Source organism: Capricornis sumatraensis, chromosome 4, assembly GCF_032405125.1.
Source record: "Capricornis sumatraensis isolate serow.1 chromosome 4, serow.2, whole genome shotgun sequence".
NCBI lineage: Eukaryota > Metazoa > Chordata > Mammalia > Artiodactyla > Bovidae > Capricornis > Capricornis sumatraensis.
The window spans coordinates 124,392,884-124,415,384 of record NC_091072.1 but is presented as its reverse complement, the minus strand read 5'-3'; the positions used below and the strand labels follow the sequence as shown (position 1 = coordinate 124,415,384).

Genomic DNA, 22,501 nt, shown 5'->3' with positions numbered 1-22,501 from the left:
CTGTAGACCGTCCAATAGAAGAGAATTCAAAATGAGTGTGATCTTTTTAAGAATGCAAAAAGTGGTTCATATTAACTTCAACTTGCATGACAAACTATTTATTTGCACGCCGATTGTTGTAATGAAGAAAATGAAGACAACTTATAGGACAATATTCCTTTTTTGGCTTTTCTTATTATCTTCCACATTGTCCAAGAAATGAGCTTGGGCGTTGACTGCTTTTTTTGAGCACGTCCTGGCTCAGAACTGTGGCAGCCCACTCATGTGCCTGTCTGTCCCCTTAAAAGTCTTCCCTGATGAAGGCTTCAGTTTTTCCTTTCAAAACGTATCAGAGACCAAACCAAATCTCCCGCCGCCCCCTCCCCCAAGCTACTAGGCTTATGAACAAAACCTCTCTCATTCTCTTTTCTTAATCTTAAGAAGTGCTGCAGAGCAAAGCTGACCGGCTGCATTTTAGCAGCCACATCTCTGATCCTCTCTAGTCTCCTATCCACCTACCTACTCCCACCTGACGCAGATAGAGCCTGCTTTCTACCCTCCGCACCCCGAGCAAGAGTAAACCTCTTGCTTCCGCCCAGCACGAGGGGCTCCGTGAATCCAGCCCCTCCTGGATTTTTAAAAGGACACTGCGCTGGTCGGTCATTGCCAGGAGCCTCCGCAGAGTTTGGAGCCGATAAGAGAGCATCCCTCCCACTGGGCGTGCAGTACGGACAAGCTGAGTACACTCGGATTTTTGGCTGCCTCTTCTGCTAGGGTGGCTGGGGGAAAGGTGCGTCCTCCAAGCGTTCACAATAGAACCTCTGACCCTCTGTCTCCTTCTGTCTCCGTCTCTCTCTTCCGGCTCTGTCTCTCCTCCTCCCCTTTCTCCCACCTCCCACCCCCCACCCCCTTTCTTTTAAGATGTGGGAGCTCCCCTTCTTTTCCAGACCAGAGAGGGGCGCCTTTCCTGCTCCCTCTCCCCCCTCACCCACCGATTTTAGAAAGAGAAAAAAATGAGGGGAAAAAAAATCCTACCCGGGAGTAATAGCGAGCGGATCTGCTCGGCGCTGAATGAATGGAAGCTGCGGGGCGGGCCCGCGCGCACTGCCGCCCTGCCCACCATGAGGTCGCCCGGCGGCCTGTAGGGCCCTCGCCAGCCCCTCGCCCTCCTCCCGCCCCGTGTAGAAGCAGCAGACGGCTCCGCGCCCGACGCCCAGGCCGCGGTGGCCGCGGGGAAGGTCGGAGGGAGGGTGGTTTCCTCCCGCCCCACACCCAGTCTCCGAGCCGGATATATAGAGTGTCACGTTTGGGAGCCAAAAGACGAGAGCAGCTTCCTTGAGACTGGAGCACTTCCCGGAGCCCCGGGGAAGGACTGGGATTTCGAGGTCCACTAGTTGAGCACCCCCGCAGCCCGGAGGAGCAGGTACTCGGGGTCGCAGTCCGGCCACGCGAGCGCCCACGCCTCTGCCGGCGAGAGCCGGCCGGGGTGGCCCGCAGGCAGGGCGCGGCGGGGTCGAAAGCGAGGGCGGGGCGGCCTCGAGGCCCCGAGGAAGGGTAGGCGCAGGGCCAGGCGGGAGCTGTGGGATTTCCGCGGCTCTGCCCTGGAGCTGCCCTCGCAGTCCGCAGTCAATCGCCGGCGGGTTAGCGCGCTGGGCGCCGGCATCACTAGCCGAGGTGGGGCGCGCGGGGGCGGGAAGGGCGCGCGACGGGAAGGGCTCGGTTGAGTTAACGCTGGAGTCGCGCCATGGCCGCGGGCCCATGGGGCAGAGGCACCGACCAGGTCTCGCGGAGGCCTTCTCTGCCCCCCGGGCTGTTCCTGGAGAGAGCAGGCCACGTGGGGCGTGGCGGCTGCCCTCTTTGCGCGCTAGACAAGTCGGGGCGCGAGACTCCGAGCCCTACCCCGGGCTGTGGCCGCATGCATCCTCCTACTCGGGCCTCGCTGCTTACCGACCCCTAGACTGCAATGGGCCTGGGCGGCGTCTTACACCATCAGGTGTGTTCCACCTCTTCTTGCTGGGCCTGGGCGTCTTGGAGAGAGCAGGTAAGCGGGTACCAGAAGATTACTACTGGTGCGGATGGGCTTGAGGGAAGCTGCTCACTCACCCTTGGCGAGTACGATAACCCGCGGGGCAATTCCATGCAATTAAAAGACTAAATGACCATCTTCCTCCTAGAAACCCTAGAAAAACATCCCACCTGCCAGCCTCCTACTCTTTCACCTCTCGGGATGGGTAGAATTATGAACACTTATTCTTCCATGGATGGGCTACTAGGTGTGAGCGAAAAAGACTCTTTTTGGACCTGCCAGAGCTTTGGCGGCTGGTTGAATTATGTATTGCCCTATTGTGACATGAACAGGGATGAGAGTGGGGACAGCAGAGTGACCAAAATCTCAAGTGAATCGTGTTTTCCTTCTTGTTAGAGGCTGCATCAAGAAGTGTTTGACATGCTGTGCAAATGAAAATTTGAGAATTACCCTGAGGTTTCAATTACCCATATCTCAGTATCCCTATTCATATGAGCTGGAGATTTGGCTGAGATGCATATTTAATGGAAAAGGGCAAGGAGACTAAATACAGTTTTAAGTCAGTCACTCAAACGGAAGAAGCAGGTCTTAAAGCAAAATCCATTTTAAGGGCTATTTGTGTGTGAGTCTTCTAGGAGATGGGATCAGTTTTTACCAGCCAGACTCAAGACTCACAGCATTTCTTCTGTTGTATTTCTCAGGGTACAGGTCTTTAGAGTACTCTTTTCCCTTTTCTGAGGGCATCTTCTACACCTGTTCTGTTAACAAATTCCTACCTTACTCCTATTTCTGAGTTATAGTTATCTATAAAATTGATATAAATCAGCATGAGTTGGTAAATCTTACAATGAGACATTTCTCCTTAAAAGAGGGAGTGTGACGTCTAATTGCAGAAGAGGGAGAAGCTTCTGTTAAGGTGGTAAAATAAATAAAATACCTCATATCAGAGTCGTGGGTATCACTTTGGGGTTTGTGAAGAAAGTCATCTTGAACATCTCAACATCACCTTGAATGTCTCATCGTCTGCTTTATTATTGTCTGAAAATGCAATCAGATGTTACTTCTTTCTGGCAACATCTGGGCAGCCCTAAGAACTCTTTGTGTTAATACTTGTGTGCCTATGAAAATGTACGCATGAGCAAGCACAACCTCTGAAGGAACATTGGTGTACACTGACACCAGCATGCCGCCTCTGCCAGTCTCTTGTGACATTGTGTTTGGTCTCTTTGAGGACATTCATTACTCTTGAAGAGGAATTCTTAATGCTTTAATTTATTTTCTTAACAGAGCACTTAAGGATCTGATAAAAGCTACAAAATATGAAAAACAAACTTCTGTGTATTAGCATAGAATTTTATCTACAATTTCAGGAGGTCACAGCCTCTTGGATACCCAGTCACCCAGATGATAGAGGTCCAGAGACCTCAGGCTAGGCCAGCTCACAGGGTCCAGTACCTAGAAGGGCCCCATACTTGGTTTAATGTTCTGCTGTCACTGTCAGCTGTCTTAGTAATTTTTAAACAGGAGCTTCAAATTTTCATCTTATACTGCTGCTGCTGCTGCTAAGTCACTTCAGTTGTGTCCGACTCTGCAACCCCAGAGATGGCAGTCCACCAGGCTCCCCCGTCCCTGGGATTCTCAGGCAAGAACACTGGAGTGGGTTGCCATTTCCTTCTCCAATGCATGAAAGTGAAAGTGAAGTCACTCAGTCGTGTCCAATCCTCAGCGAACCCATGGACTGCAGCCTTCCAGACTCCTCTGTCCATGGGATTTTCCAGGCAAGAGTACTGGAGTGGGGTGCCATTGCCTTCTCCCATCTTATACTAGACCCTGCAAATTCTGTAGCCAGTGCTGAGCCCAGGTTCATAAGCCTATTCTGTTACTTCCTGAATAACAGCACTGTCTCAGCAATCCTATGTGACTGGTAGATTCTCTGATACAATCTGAAAGTTAGCTGCCGCAGGCTTCTATCACTAAGTCCTTCTACACCCAGTCTTCTCATTGATAAAATAAACAAAACAGACAACATCTACTGCTGTAATCATCTTAACAGGTTGTTGTAAAAACATACAGGTAAAAAGAGCTAATAATTGTTAAACTGTCTACTTACCTTGAACAGTTGTATACTAATAAAGATGGTATTATTACAGACTTACTTTTCTACTCCATGTTTCAGAAGTAGCTTGAGGAAATCTGGTTAAGTACATCAAAAGGGTTGCAGAACTTTTATAACCATTATATTTTGGTGAAAGAAGAAAATAAAACAAAAAGTAGCTATGATTTTTAGTATTTTAAGTATTCCTTAAAAATCATTATTTGAGCAAGATTGGAATTGGCAACTAAAAGTACAGAATACGTTTCTGGATCCCAAACATACTTCTAGAATTAAATTGATATTTGGGGAAAGTTCATCCAAAATTGAACAATGAAAAACTGAGTCATTGATTGAAATTTTTTGAGAAGGTAATCCTTTCTGCCTCATTTAACATTTAGATACTCATATTTTCAAAACCTTGAGCAAAGCACTCTTTTTAAATGTTCTGGGAGATGCCTGGCAATGTAAAGTACACCTAGTCACTTAACAGGTTATCTTCACTTCCTGTACCACTGTGGGAGGAACTGAGAAACCCTGGACAAGTCCTCTGTCCCCACATTCCTCCCTTAATCACTTCCCTCTGACTTCAGAACTTATCCTTACCACAGCTTTCATTCCCAGCATGATGGCAACACACTGGTTGAGGAAGAAATAGACTGAAAGGAAATGGGTCCTTTCTGAAAGAAAGGAAATGGCAACACACAGGGTTGAGAAAGAAAATAAACCGAAAGGAAATGGGTCAGACTTCCATATTAAAGTCTTAAAGTTGAGGCATTAAAAGAAGGTGGATGGGGACTCTTTCTTTCATTCAGCTACTCTGTGCAGAGGCATGCTGTGAACTTTAGAGTGTTAAGTAACCAAGTCCTGTACTCCATAGATTTATGATATCATTGGCAAGATCGCATATGTAAATATAAGTTGTTTATTAACACACCTGATAAGTTGTTACAAGTCAATATGAGATTAGTCACCAAATGAACGGTACAGAAAATAAATACAATAAGTTCCTAAGAAAAGAGTAAAGTAAACCAAACTGGTTGGTGAAGTTTAAGAGTTACATGAGTTGGTCCTTTAAGTTCTTCTTCTAATAGAGATGAATGAATGAGGCTTTTGGACGATAAGTGTGCAAAAAATGGAAATCTGAAAGGGTGTAAAGTTTCACATAAGGAAAAGGCAGGAGATAAAAAGCACTTTCCCCTGGCTAGTTTTAATCATTTAATATGTAGTTATTAAGCCCATTCTATGACCAGACACGGATGACAATTTTCCTGCGTTTAGTGTGGAATAAAGCACATGTGTAAGATCTTCTGGATCTTACAGACATTAAAAAAGAAATACATAATAACACATTGTTAGAAGTAGTATGGAGAAGAGCGAGGGGCTGTGGAAAAAACGGGCTGATTCAGATTTGGTGCTCTGTGAAGGTCTCTGAAAAGGAAAGATTCAAATTGATATTTGAAGGAGGCACAGGGATTCACTTGGCAAAAAAGAAAAAAGGAGGGAAAAGCAATTTAGGTAGAGGAAATAGCAAGTAGGAAATCTGTAAAGAGAAGAAAAGCTGGGAAGTGTTCAAGGGATAAAAAGAAGGCACGTGTGTTGGAAAAGGGAGTTTCTGAGAGGCTGGACATGAGTGTGTGAGTGTGTGTATGTGTGTGTGTGTGTGTGTGTGTGTGTGTGTGTGTTGTGTGGGGTGGGTAAGGCAGGAGCCTGATCATGCAGATCATCACAGATCTTGATAAAGACTGTGAATTTTATTTTAATGAGAAGCCTTTGAAGACTTTGAAGCCAGAGGGTAATTTACATTTTAAGGATATCTTTGTAGCTGAAATAAGGAGAATGGACTAGCAGGATCAAGAATGAAAAGTAGAATACAGTTAGGACACAGCCAGAGACTGTGCTGATAGGGAAAATGGAGAGAAGTGAGCACAGTAGGGGAAATGGAGAGAAGTGTACACACTTGAAGTGCATTTCACAAGTCGAATTGATAGACCTTGGTGAAAGACCCGATGAGAGGTGGGGGAGGAAAGAAGTGTGAGAAGAAATTCCTTCAGTAGATACTTCTGAGTTTTTATAACTCAAAACTATTGTCCCTGATGCATAGAATTTAGAGTTTTCACAGAAGAACTGAAAAGTGACATGGAAACTGATAATACTGCCTGGTACCCCTGAAAAATATGCCAGGCTGTTGGAAATGGGGTGAGAGAGAAGAAAATAATATGCTTTTCATATTATCCTTTGTAATATTGAGATTTTTAATGAAATGTGCACACACTTTATAATTTTCTAAGAGGTTACCACCACAACAAATATGACTCTTGCTTTTCTGAAATGAATACATGTATAGCATATGGGATAGTCTAAAATGACAAAAACCCAGATAGAAAGGCCTGACCCTTATGAAAGTAATCGCTCTATAGCATAACATACTCCCTTGCTTAGAAGCTTTCCATTCTTCCACCTTTTTTTGTATCAATGTTTCCCAGAAATGTAGTCTATGGATCATTAGTTTCTTGGGATGTTAATAATAGTCAGGTAAAGAAAAAGAAACGCTTCCTGATCATGTAAGTGTAAGGAACAATTTAACCCAATTAAGGAGTTTTATTGCAGGAGTCCTCGGAGCCTTTAATACACTAATAATGCACTTTAAGAATCATCAAGAAAGAAGAGGTATTTTATGCCACATTTCCTAAACTTATTTGACCTTGAAATGCTTTTTTTGGCAGAACATCTGACAGAGTCAGCATTAGCCTAACACGCTTTGGGAAATGCTGCCCTATATTAATAGATTAAACCTCTTAACATCCACAGCTTTCTATTAACCATCAACTTCTCTTATCTCTTTCATACAACTTAGCTGGAAGAAAGCAGAAGACCAGAATTGAATTGACTCTGTTAATAAGCTCAAAATTGATGATGAAAACAATTCCACTGTATGAATCAGTGATAAAATGATATTCACAAGCAAGATCTGCAGTGTGACTAAAAACAATTTTAAAAAATTTAACTTCTACTTTCCTGGCAAGGCTATGCCGGACCTCTTGAGGGTACATTCTGTCAAGTTTAGATGTACCCATGAGGAAGCTGATGCATAAACAGTGGGGAAGGGCCTCTCGTGTCCCATGGTAGTTCTGAGCCTTAGTTGATGTTTGTAGTATATCTCCAACAGGGCACACAGTGTGAACACATAGGATGTCTGCAGAAACAGTGATTTTGCAGTGAATCTCGTTCATCTTTGTTCCTGCTTCCCAGTGTATTTGCCTGGTGGTTGGCTGGAGGCAGAAGTGCAATTTACAACCAAAGAACAACCAGCAGAGCAGAACAGAAGAAACAAGTTCACACAGCTATGGACTCTGGCCAGGGCTTCATCCACTCAGTGCTCTAGCCAAGGGGTCCGCAAACAGTGACTCGAGGGCCAATTTTGGCTCCTGCCTGTTTTACTATATCTATTGAGCTAAGAATTGTGTTTATATTTTTAAATGGCTTTTAGACAAACAAGAATAATGTTCCATGGCACATGAAAGATTTCGTAAGTTCACATGTTATATGCATCAATAAAGTTTTATTGGAAATCAGCCAGTGCCGTGCACTAATTCATCCTATTATCCTATTGCAGCTGCTTTGGTGCTCCACATTATAAGTAGCTGTGATCTGCAAAGCCTAATACATTTACCATCCGACCCTTTATGTAAAATATTTGTCAGCCCTTACTCTAGGCTATTAACTCATTGGCTGTCAAAATTTTAATAGACTTCTTTTATATATTAGGGGGTAGTCAGTTCAGGCTCGGAGAAGGCAATGGCACTCCACTCCAGTACTCTTGCCTGGAAAATCCCATGGATGGAGGAGCCTGGTGGGCTGCAGTCCATGGGGTGGCTAAGAGTCGGACATGACTGAGCGACTTCACTTTCACTTTTCACTTTCATGCATTGTAGAAGAAAATGGCAACCCACTCCAGTATTCTTGCCTGGAGAATCCTAGGGATGGGGGAGCCTGGCGGGCTGCCGTCTGTGGGGTCACACAGAGTCGGACACGACTGAGGCGACATAGCAGCAGCAGCAGCAGTTCAGGCTGCTATAATAAAGTACCGTAGAATGGGTTGCTTGTAAATAACAACAAAAACCTGTATTTCTTACAGTTCTGGAGGCTAGTGGTCCAAGATGAAGGCACCAGCAGATGTGATGTCTGGTGAGGACCACTTCCTGGTTCACAAATGTCCTTCTTTCCTTTGTAACTTCACATTATGGAACTTCGCAAGGGAGTTCTTAGGAGTCTCTTTCATAAGGGCACTAGTCTCATTCACCTGGAGAAGGCAATGGCACCCCACTCCAGTACTCTAGCCTGGAGAATCCCAGGGATGGGGGAGCCGGGAAGGCTGCTGTCTATGGGATTGCACAGAGTCGGATACGACTGAAGTGACTTAGCAGCAGCAGCAGTCTCATTCACCAGAGTTCTCCGTTCGAGACCTAATGACTTCCCAGAGACCCCCACCTTCAAATACCATAAGGTTAGAGACTAGATTTCAACATATACATTTTCGGAGGATTCAAACATTTCAGTCTTATGTCAAAGCTGGAAATACAGATAGGTAAATTGATGGATTAGAAGCTCCTCAAACATTATTGTCATTGGAGTCGTGACAATGTCATTTATTGTGGATAACTAGCCCTGATTCTGGGAAAGATTGGGGCAAAAGAAGAGGGCAGCAGAGGTGGAGATGGTTAGATAGCATTACTAACTCAGTGGACATGAATTTGAGCAAACTCTGGGAGATAGTGAAGGACAGGGAAGCCTGGCCTGCTGCAGTTCATGGGGTCACAAAGAGTCAGACATGACTAAGAGACTGAACAACAGGATAGTTAGTGTTGCCTGCCAATGTAAAGAGCAGAAGGTAGTTTTGAGGTGATAGCTCTTGCAAGTTACTCAGACATTTAAACTCATATGTAAAGGATGGGCTGTCAGATAAACATACCCAGGGTCCAAGAAGTTTAGGGGGTAATTAACGCCCGTATTACTTAGTTGTTGAAGTCTGCTGCTGCTAAGCATGGGTTTCTTGTGAGTGTCACCTTTGATTTTTATTTCAGTAAAGCAAATCTGTATTTTATTAATGCATCCTTTTTGTGAAGAGTGATGGTTTAAGGGTGACAGTCTTAAGTTTGGGATGACAACTATACCTTTCATTATCCCTACCCTGCACTTATTGAGTAAGGATTTTTGGTACAAGACTCCCCAGGTACCTTCATACATAACCATCACAGCACAGGTACAAATGTGAGAACAGCTGGTCCAGTTGCTTCTGTGGGACCTAGAAACAGAAGATGGAGATGGAGGCTTGTACTTAGATCTGTCACTGTGGTCACAGAGTCTATCCAGAGGTCAGTATTCCAGGGGAATCAATCAAATAGGATGAAATACAGGGCTTTCTGCCAGCCACATTCATCAGGGTACTTTGCATGACTAATTCAGAGACCTGTCTTTAAAAAAAGGATTTGTTTCAGGTGAGATCTTCATTCAACAGCCAATTTTTCCACTTAAGTCAACACTGTATCAAAGCAAAAATAATATATATTTCTTTGTGGAACCAACAATGTGATAGACAGTGAAAAAATCATCTTACTTTAATCAACAGACACTGAGAATAGCATATATCTATTGTTTTAGTCATGGTTCATTTTAGAACTCCTAGATAATTCGTATCCTTTACCTCTGAAGTCCAGCAAAAGCCCTTTCTAGCAGCAGCTGGCAATGCATCTCCTCTGGCTTTTAGACATGCTTTCTAATGCATTTTAACTTCACAAGCTCCTCCAGAGATGGCCCCCAGTTGTTGAAGCACTCACTTGAGGGGAGGACAAGAAGCTCTGCCTTGTGAATCTGTAGAAAAGGGAAAACTCTGACCTGTCCTATCCACTTACCCACCCATTCACCTCAGTGGAGATGCTGGGTCAATAACATTCTCTGGTGAATAACAGGATGACCACAGGAGGCAAGAATAATATTTTCTGAGCCAAGAAATGAGAAAAAAGTCATTGTGAAAATGCTCCACATTTTAGATCATTTTAGAAAAATGGTGCTTTATTTATCACAGGTCACATTCCACAAAAGTCAGTGCAAGTTCCCAGTATTTTTAAAGGCAAGATAGTTGGAAATTAGGAAGACCATTAAAGTATGTGTCTGGTCCCAATATATTTAAAACCACTAAACCATTTCAAACAGAATTAGATTCTCCTATATTGTTAAGAAACTGGAATAATCTGCCCAGAAGAATTTGATAACCTGAATGAAAGAAGCTCTGTATAACAATTTACTATGTGTGCACATATTAAAGTTTTTTCACTATTGTTTTCAAGAAAGAACATTTAATACTAAATAGTGTGTTGGTAATAGCATAATTTTATCCAGTAATAAAAGCATTTTAGAGATAATACTCATTTAATAAAAATGGAACTATTTGTCTAAAAATTAAGAGAAATTGTCCACTTAATTCCACATGAAACATAAATGTACATAAGACACCCTGATAAATATTAGTGAAATCAACTTTATGTCTGTGCATTTTTGGTTCTACATTATGCTGTAACTGTTGTCTCTTTCTGAATTGACTCACTTCCATTGTGTTTTATTTACACAAGACCTTCAGGACATATCTGTTCTGAAGATAACTGTGTCTTCTGAAGGATGGACTCTTATTCTCTCGCCAAAATGCTTTGAGAACATTAAAATCTGCTTACAAAACTTCTCCAAGCTGCAGGAGAGTTTGAAAGAGTTAACAGTTCTTGAACTGAGCAGTTTCCTTCTTTCTCAGTAACCTGGGCTTGTCAAACCTCTCTCCTTACTAGAATTCTGACGTTACTTCTTCCTTTTCTTCTTACTATTTTGGTCCAGTCCTGCCTGAAGCAGTGGTTATGCAAGTGCCACTGAGTGCGCTGCTGATCACAGGATTGCACTTTAGGTAAATTTAGGTCTCAGTTTCTTTCAGGACAGTGAAACTTTCTCGAATTAGCCTTCCCCTGAACTCTTAGACATACTATATGTTAGCACATATGCCATCTAATCTTACATACATAATGGTGAGCAAACGGCTTTGCCTTAACTAACTCAATTCATATTCTAACTTGTAGAATGTTCAAGTACCGTATCTATATTTGATCTAAATTTGTCATTTTATAATGAACAAGACAGTCCAGAAGACCTGAAGTGACTTGTCACATATCTATTTAATGAAGAAGTGTAGAATATTATCCAGATCTTATGACTGCAAATTCCATGATTATTCTGTTTATTCATTCATTCAGTTTACTGAGCATCTACCATGTGTCAGATTGGGGATTCAGTACAGTTCAGTCGTTCAGTTGTGTCTGACTCTTTATGACCCCATGAATTGCAGCATGCCAGGCTTCCCTGTCCATCACCAACTTCTGGAGTTCACTCAGACTCACTTCCATCGAGTCAGTGATGCCATCCAGCCATCTCATCCTAGGTTGTCCTCTTCTCCTCCTGCCCCCAGTCTCTCCCAGCATCAGAGTCTTTTCCAATGAGTCAACTCTTCGCATGAGGTGGCCAAAGTACTGGAGTTTCAGCTTTAACATCATTCCTTCCCAAGAAATCCCAGGGCTGATCTCCTTCAGAATGGACTGGTTGGATCTCCTTGCAGTCCAAGGGACTCTCAAGAGTCTTCTCCAACACCACAGTTCAAAAGCATCAATTCTTCGGCACTCAGCCTTCTTTGCAGTCCAACTCTCACATCCATGCATGACCACAGGAAAAACCATAGCCTTGACTAGATGGACCTTAGTCGACAAAGTAATGTCTCTGCTTTTGAATATACTATCTAGGTTGTCATAACTTTTCTTCCAAGGAGTAAGCATCTTTTAATTTCATGGCTGCAGTCACCATCTGCAGTGATTTTGAAGCCCCCCAAAACAAAGTCTGACACTGTTTCCGCTGTTTTTCCATCTATTTCCCATGAAGTGATGGGACTGGATGCCATGATCTTCGTTTTCTGAATGTTGAGCTTTAAGCCAACTTTTTCACTCTCCTCTTTCACTTTCATCAAGAGGCTTTTTAGCTCCTCTTCACTTTCTGCCATAGGGGTGGTGTCATCTGCATATCTGAGGTTATTGATATTTCTCCCGGCAATCTTGATTCCAGCTTGTGTTTCTTCCAGTCAAGCGTTTCTCATGATGTACTCTGCATATAAGTTAAATAAGCAGGGTGACAATATACAGCCTTGACATACTCCTTTTGTATTTGGAACCAGTCTGTTGTTCCATGTCCAGTTCTAACTGTTGCTTCCTGGCCTGCATATAGGCTTCTCAAGAGGCAGGTCAGGTGGTCTGGTATTCTATCTCTTTCAGAATTTTCCACAATTTCTTGTGATCCACACAGTCAAAGGCTTTGGCATAGTCAAGAAAGCAGAAATAGATGTTTTCCTGGAAGTCTCTTGCTTTTTCCATGATCCAGTGGATGTTGGCAATTTGATCTCTGGTTCCTCTGCCTTTTCTAAAACCAGCTTAGGCACTGCAAATATAGTGGTAAGCAAGTTATAGTACCTGCCATTAAGCTTTAGTGCCCTCTATTCATTGAACATTTTTTAGCCAGTTAAAACTTTGAAGTTTGTGAAATCTTTCAGCAAAGACCCTCAGTGTAAAAATATAAGATACTCATATATTTTTATTTCCTGTTCTTTCCCCTCCTAACCAGCTTCAGCAAATGATTTAGCTTCCCATGACCCTGAGCAGTTAACACCAAGAAGAGAGTAATGGTATTAAAATGGAAATGCAATCAAAATGAATTAAAGTCAACAGGAAAGATAATGAAAATTCTCCCCAAGGAACAGTGTTCTCCTGTATGCACCAAAAGTCCTGAGGATTAACTAGCCTGTGTCACCTTCCTCTTAGTCAACTCACTCTTTCCCCAAACTGCCATGGATGGAGATCAGTCTTCATGCTTCCTCCTTTCCTTTCTGCCCTTTAAGATGGATAACACAATCTCTTTGTGTTTTAAGTAGTTAACTGCTAATCATAGTGGAAAACAGAAATGGAAGAGCAGAAACAACCAATGTGGGCAAGTTATAGTTTCAGAATGATACCTTTGAGTCTTGGTGGAGGGCCAGTAGTTAGGCATTGACTTCCTGTGTGATGACACGTGGACACCCCATTATCTTCAGCCATCCAACTTTATTTCTACAAGTGAGATCAAAAGCCAATCCTCTGTTTGAAAAAATCCTCACCTATACTCTTAAGTATTTCTCTCATAGTTCAGTTGGTAAAGAATCTGCCTGCAGTGCAGGAGACCTGGGTTCAATTCCTGTGTTGGGAAGATCCCCTGGAGAAGGAAATGGTGACCCATTCCAGTATTCTTGCCTGGAGAATCCCATGGACAGACGAGCTGGCAGGCTACAGACCATGGGGTCACAAGAGTCGGACACAACTTAGCAGCTAAACCACCATCACCATACTCTTAAATCTGGATGAGGGTATTTGTCTGATGGGGACATTTATAGTTTTCAACAGATTTTCAAAGGGGTCATAATCAAAGCAAGATGGGGAACCACTGCCTTAGGAACAATCAAATGACCATTTTACCTCCTTGAAGACCTCCAGACTCAGGAAAGATCCCTTCTGAGGATTTCTCACAAGGACCATAGAGCTGTTCTGGATGCTTAGGTTTTCTTGATCCATTTTCAGTGTATCACACAATCCAGAATGTTCCATTGTTCCAAAACAGAAAAAGGATCATGTCATTCCCTTGCCTAAACCTTCTGCTGCTCTCCATTCCCTAGAGCAGCCTTTCAAAGTGTGTGAGATGCTAGTTGAAGTAGGTGTGGGTGGTAGGCCTCCCTAACGGAGAAGCACTTTGAGCATCACCCGTCCTTCCTGCATCTCAGAAATCTGGAGCCTCGAAAAAGCAAGGAGTTGAAAGATTGGTTCCTTCCCAAGACTATGAGAGAAGCAACTATTTTAAGCCTCTTCTCGGCTTGTAGATGCCATCTTCTCTCTGTATCTTCACATCCCCTTCTCTCAGGTATGTCTGTGTGTCCAAACTTCCTTTTTCATTAGGATACCAGTCATATTGGATTAGGGACCCATTCTACTTCAGTACAGTTTCATCCTAATAAGTTACCTCTATGATAATCCTATTTCTAACTTATGTCACATTCTGAGATACTACAGTTGAGGATTTTAACTTTTGAATTTTGGAGGACACAATTCAACCCATAACACCCAGGAAACTAGTACTTGATTCTTCTTTACCACAGTGGAATGTGGTGATGAAGCTCTGTCTACAAGGCACTTCAGTGTTACTCAAACAAAACAAAACCTCCACCAAAAGCAAACAAGAACAAACAACATGAAACCGAAACCAAAACCAAAAACAGAAAAAGAAGAAATGAACACTTCAAAACTATGCATTTTAGATATGGATTAATAATGAACATAGGTAATAACTATTCTCTTCTTTCATGTGTTTTTAATTTTTTTATGAGGTATAACTTATATGTGAAAGAGTGAATGTGTCATAAATACAGCAAGTAGCTCTCAGATTTCAGCTTCCAGATTATAAAGAAAAACACTACCAGCTTTCCACACACTGCCATCCTGTCATCACCTATTGCCCCCCAAAGTAACCGTTACACTGACCTCTAAGTCATTGGTTGGTGAGTGGTGGTGGTTTGGTCACTAAGTTGTGTCCAACTCTTGTGACTCCATGGACTGTGGCCTGCCAGGCTCCTCTGTCCATATGATTCCCTAGGCAAGAATACTGGAGTGGGTTGCCATTTCCTTCTCCAGGGCATCTTCCTGATCCAGGAATCGAATCCACCTCTCCTGCTTTGCAGGTGGATTCTTTACCAACTGAGTCACCAGGGAAGCCCAAGTCATTGATTAGCAAAATTCAAAGATAGATTAGTTTTGCTAGGTTTGGAGTTTTATATATAAGTAAAATACAGTGTGCGTTATTTTGTGTCCAGCTTATTCATTCAACGTTATGTTTTTAAGATTCTTTCAGGGCTTTGTATATTCATTCACATTGCTGTCTATTATTCTGAATGTGAATATACCACATTTAATTTATCTTCTACTGTTGATGACAAGTTGGGTAGTTTCCACTATAGAGTTCTTGGGAATAGTGCTACTAAGAGCTTTCTTATGAATGTCTTTTGCTGAACAAATGTACAAATTGCAGATGGGAATACCTCTATATGGAACTGATTTAAGTAGAGAGCTTTAATAAAAACTGTCAAAGGGTTTACCAAAGTGGTTTTACAGTGTATACTCCCAGAAGCAGTAGTCAAGAGGTTCTACTTGTTCCATTTGTCAATACAAATTGACATTTCTTCATGTGTCCTTTGCCTGTTTTTTTCATTTTATCCATTTCAGTGGGAGAGTACTTGTATGACATAGTACTTTTGCTTATATTTTTCTGGTGACTGACAGTGGAGCACCATTTTGTACATTGGCCATTTGGATATCTTTTCTTGAGATGTGCCCAAGTTTTTGCCCATTTGTTTATCAGGTTTATTATTTATTGGGTAATTTTTTTCATGATTTGTGCATATACTTTATCTATCTTGGGTGCAATTCCTTTATTAGATGTATGTAATTTGAATACCTTCTTCAAATCTGTCACTTGCCTTTTTTTCCACTGAATTTTCAAATATGTAATTTGAATACCTTCTTCCAATCTGTCACTTGCCTTTTATACTCTCATTAAAGCTTTAGTGAGCAAGGCTTTGCCCACTGGAGCAAAACCCAGTTTTCACCACCCAGTCCCTCCCACCAGGAAGCTTACAGTAGCCTCTTAGCCTTATCCACTAGAGAGCAGACTGAAGAAGCAAAAACCACAATCTCACAGCTAGAACAAAAACCACATTCAGTTCAGTCAGTTCAGTCGCTCAGTTGTGTCCGACTCTTTGCCACCCCATGAATCGCAGCACACCAGGCCTCCCTGTCCATCACCAACTCCCGGAGTTCACTCAGACTCGCATCCATCAAGTCAGTGATGCCTTCCAGCCATTTCATCCTCGGTCATCCCCTTTTCCTCCTGCCCCCAATCCCTCCCAGCATCAAAGTCTTTTCCAATGAGTCAACTCTTCGCATGAGGTGGCCAAAGTACTGGAGTTTCACCTTTAGTATCATTCCATCCAAAGAAATCCCAGGGCTGATCTCCTTCAGAATGGACTGGTTGGATCTCCTTGCAGTCCAAGGGACCCTCAAGAGTCTTCTCCAACACCACAGTTCAAAAGCATCAATTCTTCAGCACTCAGCATTCTTCACAGTCCAACTCTCACATCCATACATGACCACAGGAAAAACCATAGCCTTGACTAGATGGACCTTAGTCAGCAAAGTAATGTCTCTGCTTTTGAATATGCTATCTAGGCTGGTCATAACTTGTCTTCCAAGGAGTAAGCATCTTTTAATTTCATGGCTGCAATTACCATCTGCAGTGATTTTGGAGCCCCCCAAAAATAAAGTCTGACACTGTTTCCACTGTTTCTCCATCTAAAAACCACATTAGAGAAAGTTAATCAGGATGAAAAAGCAGAGAGTTATGTCCCAGATGAAGGGACAATATAAAACCCCAGAAAAACAATGAAATGAAGTAGTGATAGGCACCTTTCAGAAAAAAGAACTCAGAATAATGGTAGTGAAGATGATCAGGATGTCAGAAACAGAATGGAGAAGATGCAAGAAATGTTTACCAAAGACCTAGAAGAAATAAAGAATAAACAAACAGAGATGAATAATATACTAGAAGGAATCAATAGCAGAATAACTGAGGCAGAAAATGGATAAGTGGCCTGGAGAACAGAATGGTGGAAATCACTGCCACAGAACAGAATATAGAAAAAAAAAAAAAAAAGACAGCCTAAGAGACCTCTGGGACAACATTAAATGCACCAACATTCATATAATAGGTTTCCCAGAAGGAGAAGAGAGAACCTGAGAAAATATTTGAAAGCATAATAGCTGAAAACTTCCCTAACATGGAAAGGAAATTGTTGCCAACCAAGTCTAGGAAGTGCAGAGTCCCAGGGAGGATAAACCCGAGGAGGAACACAAGACACATAGTAATCAAACTGACAAAAATTAAAGACAAAGATTAATATTAAAAGCGACAAGAGAAAAACAACAGATGATATATAAGGGAACTCCCATCAGGTTATCAGCTGATTTCTCAACAGAAGCTCTATAAGCCAGAAGGGAATGGCATGATATATTTAAAGTGATGGAAGGGAAGAACCTACAACTAAGAATACTCTACCAGCAACACTCTCATTCAGATATGATAGAGATATCAAAAGCTTTCCAGACAAGCAAAATGTTAAAAAGAATTCAGTGCCCCCAAACCAGCTTTCCAGCAAATGCTAAAGGAACTTCTCTAGGCAGGAAGCACAAAAGAAGGAAAAGATCCATACAAAATAAGCCCAAAAGAATTAAGAAAGTGGAAATAGAATCATACATATCGATAATCACATTAAATGTAGATGGATTCAATGCACCAACTGGCTGGGTAGGGAAAACATGTACATGTATGCATTTCCACTTACTGCATCACTCAGCTTAACCCCCCAAATTGTGTGTGTTTCATATTGTTAGGTTAACAGTGTTCCCATTATGGCTTTATTTTTTGTCTGGCTACTGATTGTGAAAACTGATAAACATCTTTTACTATTGTGATCATGTAACTATTAGTCACTTAATCCTGTTGTATCATGATTGGTCAATGGAAAAATAATAGAATTCTATATCTCCAAAATTACAATTTAATAGAAAACTTGCAATTACTTTTTAAAATCCAGATGCGTATCAGAATTATCTTGAAATTTTTTGAAAAATACAAATGCCCAGGTATTGCTATTTTTTCTCCAGAGCTCCAGATAGGTTTCTAATGAGCAGCCATGTTTAAAAACAACTGGACTATGTGATGACCTTTTACTTTTGTGTAGTTTGTTTCACTTTTTCTATTTCATATTCAGTGCCCTCATTTCATTTGGTGTATGTTTTCCAATTTCATCATCTCTATTTTTTTTATGTTCTTTCTCAAGCCTTTATTAAGTATAGTAGAAAAGCTTATGTGTGTGTGCATGTGTGTATATATATATATATATAGTATGTATAATATATATATTTTATAAATCTTATGAGTTTTTGTCTAAGAAATTTATGACATTTTGATTCTACTTGTTTGACTTAGTATGGATAGAATGCTAGATTTCTTATTTTTTAAAAAATAGATATGCAACAAGCAGCAAAAATTTACTGTATAGCACCAGGAACTATAGTCCATATCTTGCAATAATCAATAATGCAAAATAATCTGAAAAATAATATATGTGTGTATGTATAACTGAATCACCTGAAATATTATGTCAACTATACTTCAATCAAATGTATATATTAAGAAAAAATAAGTCAAAGTATAAAATTTAAAACAAATTGGGCCCTAGATATAATGACTATGGATGAAGAAAATTGCTGTCTTAATAGCATGATGAGTTCATCACCAAACATGGGGAACAACAATCAAAAGGCTTATCTTTGGTTTTTAAGGCAGATAAACAAAGGGATTACGAGCCTCCACGGAGCCTATACACTAATGTCTCACTAGTTTCCCCGGTTCACTTCTATATGGAAGATAGATGAAGTAAGGAGAAATTAAAGATAGAGAGATTTAGTTGGCCTGTCATTCTTTCATGAATTCAATCAACATTTTTAAGTTGTTTGCAAACCAGTAGACAAAACAGACAAATAAATAGCCAGTTCCATATAAGCTGATGTTTCCCGGAGGCTCAGAGAGTTTGGCAGGTCTCTATCTCCAACAGAGTGAGGCAACAATTGGAAACCGCTTCCCAAAAGAAGTCAGTCTGTGCTTTGGACAGGACAAAGGCATATGGTTGGGTGAAGCGGGCATGGGCTCTGGCACTAGTCTACAAACTATGTGGACTAGGGTAAACCACTTTAATTTTTCTGTGCCTTGGTTTCCTACTTGTAAAGTGAGGTTTATAATAGTAAGTATCGTTAAATTGTGCTGACTCATAGGTTAATACAGGTAAACCATTTAGAAGAGTGATTGGCCCAATGAGTAGAGCTATTGTCATGTGGGAGAGTTAGAGAATTACATGGGCCCTGCAGAGAAACAAAGAGGTATTATCTATAGTAGTGGCTCCCAACTTTTCTCGTATGAGGGACCAGTTTTGTGGAAAACAGTTTTTCCACAGACTGGGGATATGGGATGGCTTCAGGATGATTCCTGCATATTACATTCATTGTGCACTTTAACTCTATTATTATGGAGGTGTGCTCAGTCACTCAGTCATTTCCAACTCTTTGCAACACCTTGGACTGTAGCCTTCTAGACTCCTCTCTCCATGGGATTTTTCAGGCAATAATACTGGAGCAAGTTGCCATTTCTTTCTCCAGGGGATCTTCCTGACCAAGGGACTGAACATGCATCTATTGCACCTCCTGCATCTCTGGCAGATTCTTTACCACTGAGCCATCAGGGAAGCCAACTCATTTCTTGTGCACTTTAATTGTATTATTACATTGTGATATATAGTGAAATAATTATACAACTCACCATAATGCAAAATCAGATCATCAGGCACTCAGTTCTCATAAGAAGCATACAACCTAGACCCCTTACATGTGTAGTTCACAGTAGGGTTCGTGCTCCTGTAAGAATGATCTGACAGGAGGTGGACCTCAGGCAGTAATGTGTGTGATGGGGAGCAGTTCTAAGTACAGATGGAGCTTTTCTTGCTTGCCTTCCCCTCACCTCTGCTGTGCAGCCCAGTTCCTAACAGACTGTGGACGGTTACCAGTCCATGACTGAGGGGTTGGGGACCCCTGGTTTATAACATATGAGTCCAATGTGAGAAGAGAAGGAAGAGAAGAGCAGACCAGGGCTCAGGAGTCTAAACTATTGTCCTGATTCTGCCCCCTGCTCACTCAGTGTCTATGTCTGTATTAGAAAATGACTGGATTATCTCCCAAGTTCCTCCCAGCTCTCAAACCCTAGGGTTCTGCGGCTCCTGCTGAGGTAGGCTTAATAAATATCATTTGGATTCTGGTTTGTTGTTGTCGTTCAGTTGCTCAGTCGTGTCTGACTCTTTGCGACCCTATGGACTACAGCATGCCAGGCTTCCCAGTCCTCCACTATCTTCCAGAGTCTGCTCAAACTCATGTCCCTTGAGTCAGTGATGCCATCCAACCATCTCATCCTCTGTCAACCCCTTCTCCTCCTGCCCTCAATTTTGCCCAGCATCAGGGTCTTTTCCAATGATTCAACTCTTTGCATCAGGTGGGCAAAGTATTAGAGCTTTAGCTTAAGCACCAGTGCTTCCAATGAATATTCAGGGTTGATTTCCTTTAGGATTGACTGGTTTGATCTCCTTGATATTCAGGGGACTCTCAAGAGTCTTTTCCAGCACCACAGTTCAAAAGCATCAATTCTTTGGCACTCTGCCTTCTTTATGGTCCAGCTCTTATATCTGTACATGACCACGGGAAAACCATAAACTTTGACTATATGGGCCTTTGTTGGCAAGGTGATCTCTTCTTTTTTTATACTATCTAGGTTTGTCATAGCTTTTCTTCCAAGGAGCCGGTGTCTTTTCATTTCATGACTGTAGTCACCAGTGGTAAAGAAATTTAAAAAAGAAAGAAAATTCTATTATGAGATTTCCAGTTGAGTGACTAGGTAAGCACTGATTCATTTCAAAAGAAATTGCACGGCATGAAGAGACTGGTGTATGGAGACTGGGAATGATGTAGCACAGATTCATGGATAGAATTTTTAGGTTGAAAGAAACCATTTCTAGCATTTTAATTCAGGGTGGTGGTGAGGCAGTGCGTGTCAGTGTCTCACAATGATTATAGAAACAGAAGCTCAGTGATCAGGGCCCAGGCTTGACTCTTTCTGGAAGGTTACTTAAGTGCTCTGTTTCTTCATCTTTAAAATGCAGATAAAATGCAGGCTGAACTGTGCACAATGGCCATTTGTAGGTCACGATGGTTGACTGTTGGCAATTTCTCATCTTCAACCTAATAATAGACACAAGTAAAGAATCCGCCTGCTAATGAAGGAGACGTATGAGGTTCAGTTTTAACTCCTGGATCAGGAAGATCCCCTGGAGCAGGAAATGGCAACCCACTCCAGTATTCGTGCCTGGGAAATCCCATGGACAGAGGAGCCTGGCGGGCCACAATCCATCGAGCCATCAAGAGTCGGCCATGACTGAGTGACTCAGCACTCATACACACTGAGAAATAAAAAAACGAACAATCTAAAGGCAGCAGTTAATACAGGATAAGGTGCCATAGAAATAGTGTCCTCGTTAGTAAACCTATTTTACTTGTTTGGCATTTATTGCACCAGGTTTTATTTGGTAAGAACAATAGGCATTGCATAATGCCTCTATTTAAGCCTCTTTTCCTTCCTTAGATATAGGCCTATAAATATAGGTTAAGCAATTAGTCTGTCAAAGTACCACTGTATTCACTTTCAGGATGGCTACCACTACCAGTTTGCTTGTTTCTAGTGCTTTTATCTAGACAGGCATGTAACTACTCCAAAGGGAATTTTAACATCAAAGTTCCTGGGTTGAAACTAGCTTTCTCTTCCTCTTTTCCTCAAACCACCCACTCCCTCCCTTTCCCAGCCGTTGGCATCCTCAGGCATAGTTTCTACCTCCCTCAGAGTGTAATGCCACACATCATCTGAGGACCCTCAACATTACAGTCACCAGACTGCTCCTCAGGGAGGTGAAAGGAGCAGGGGTTTCTAAGAGTGGCCCTGCATGGAAGCCCAAAGGAGGAGCTAACTGAGGAACACTAGAGAAGTAACAAAAACAGAATGTTTTCTATTTGAAAAGGAAGAAGAAAATATGTCCTGAGTAAAAGCAGTATACCAGCTACAGTTCCTTACAAAACTGTTTACTGATCATTGCCTGGCATCATTTGTATATTAACCATGATTCATGGGGTTGGATTGATGTAATTTGTCTTCTTACTTTCTTTCTGGTGTGTTTTGAAGAACTCTTCATGTTGGTAAATTTACCAGGTGTTTTCTCTTTGTCCTAGACTTTTATGTCTTGTTTAAAGACATCCTTCCCTATCTGTTTTGCTTTTCAAGTAATCAGTTTGTAAACTTCTTCCTCAGTGAGACTGTGATTTAAGACTCAAGGTTTAGTCAGTTCAGTTCAGTCACTCAGTCACGTCCATCTCTGCGACCCCATGGACTGCTGCATGCCAGGCTTCCCTGTCCATCACCAGCTACTAGAGCTTGCTCAAACTCATGTCCATAGACTTGGTGATGTCATCCAACTGTCTCATCCTCTGTTGTCCCCTTCTCTTCCTGCCTTCAGTCTTTCCCATCATCAGGGTCTTTTCCAAGGG

General features: G+C 41.9%; 1 protein-coding gene and 1 pseudogene across 1 annotated transcript in view; both read left to right on the top strand.

The window, feature by feature from the left end:
* Positions 1-753, top strand: part of LOC138078728 (tigger transposable element-derived protein 1-like) — a 39,801-nt pseudogene extending 39,048 nt beyond the window's left edge.
* A 565-nt stretch (positions 754-1,318) lies between these two features.
* FAR2 (fatty acyl-CoA reductase 2) overlaps positions 1,319-22,501 on the top strand; it is a 168,406-nt gene continuing 147,223 nt past the window's right edge. The window contains exon 1 of the mRNA XM_068971492.1: positions 1,319-1,402. The gene's annotated coding sequence lies outside the window, so the exon portion shown is untranslated. The remainder of the gene's footprint in view (positions 1,403-22,501) is intronic.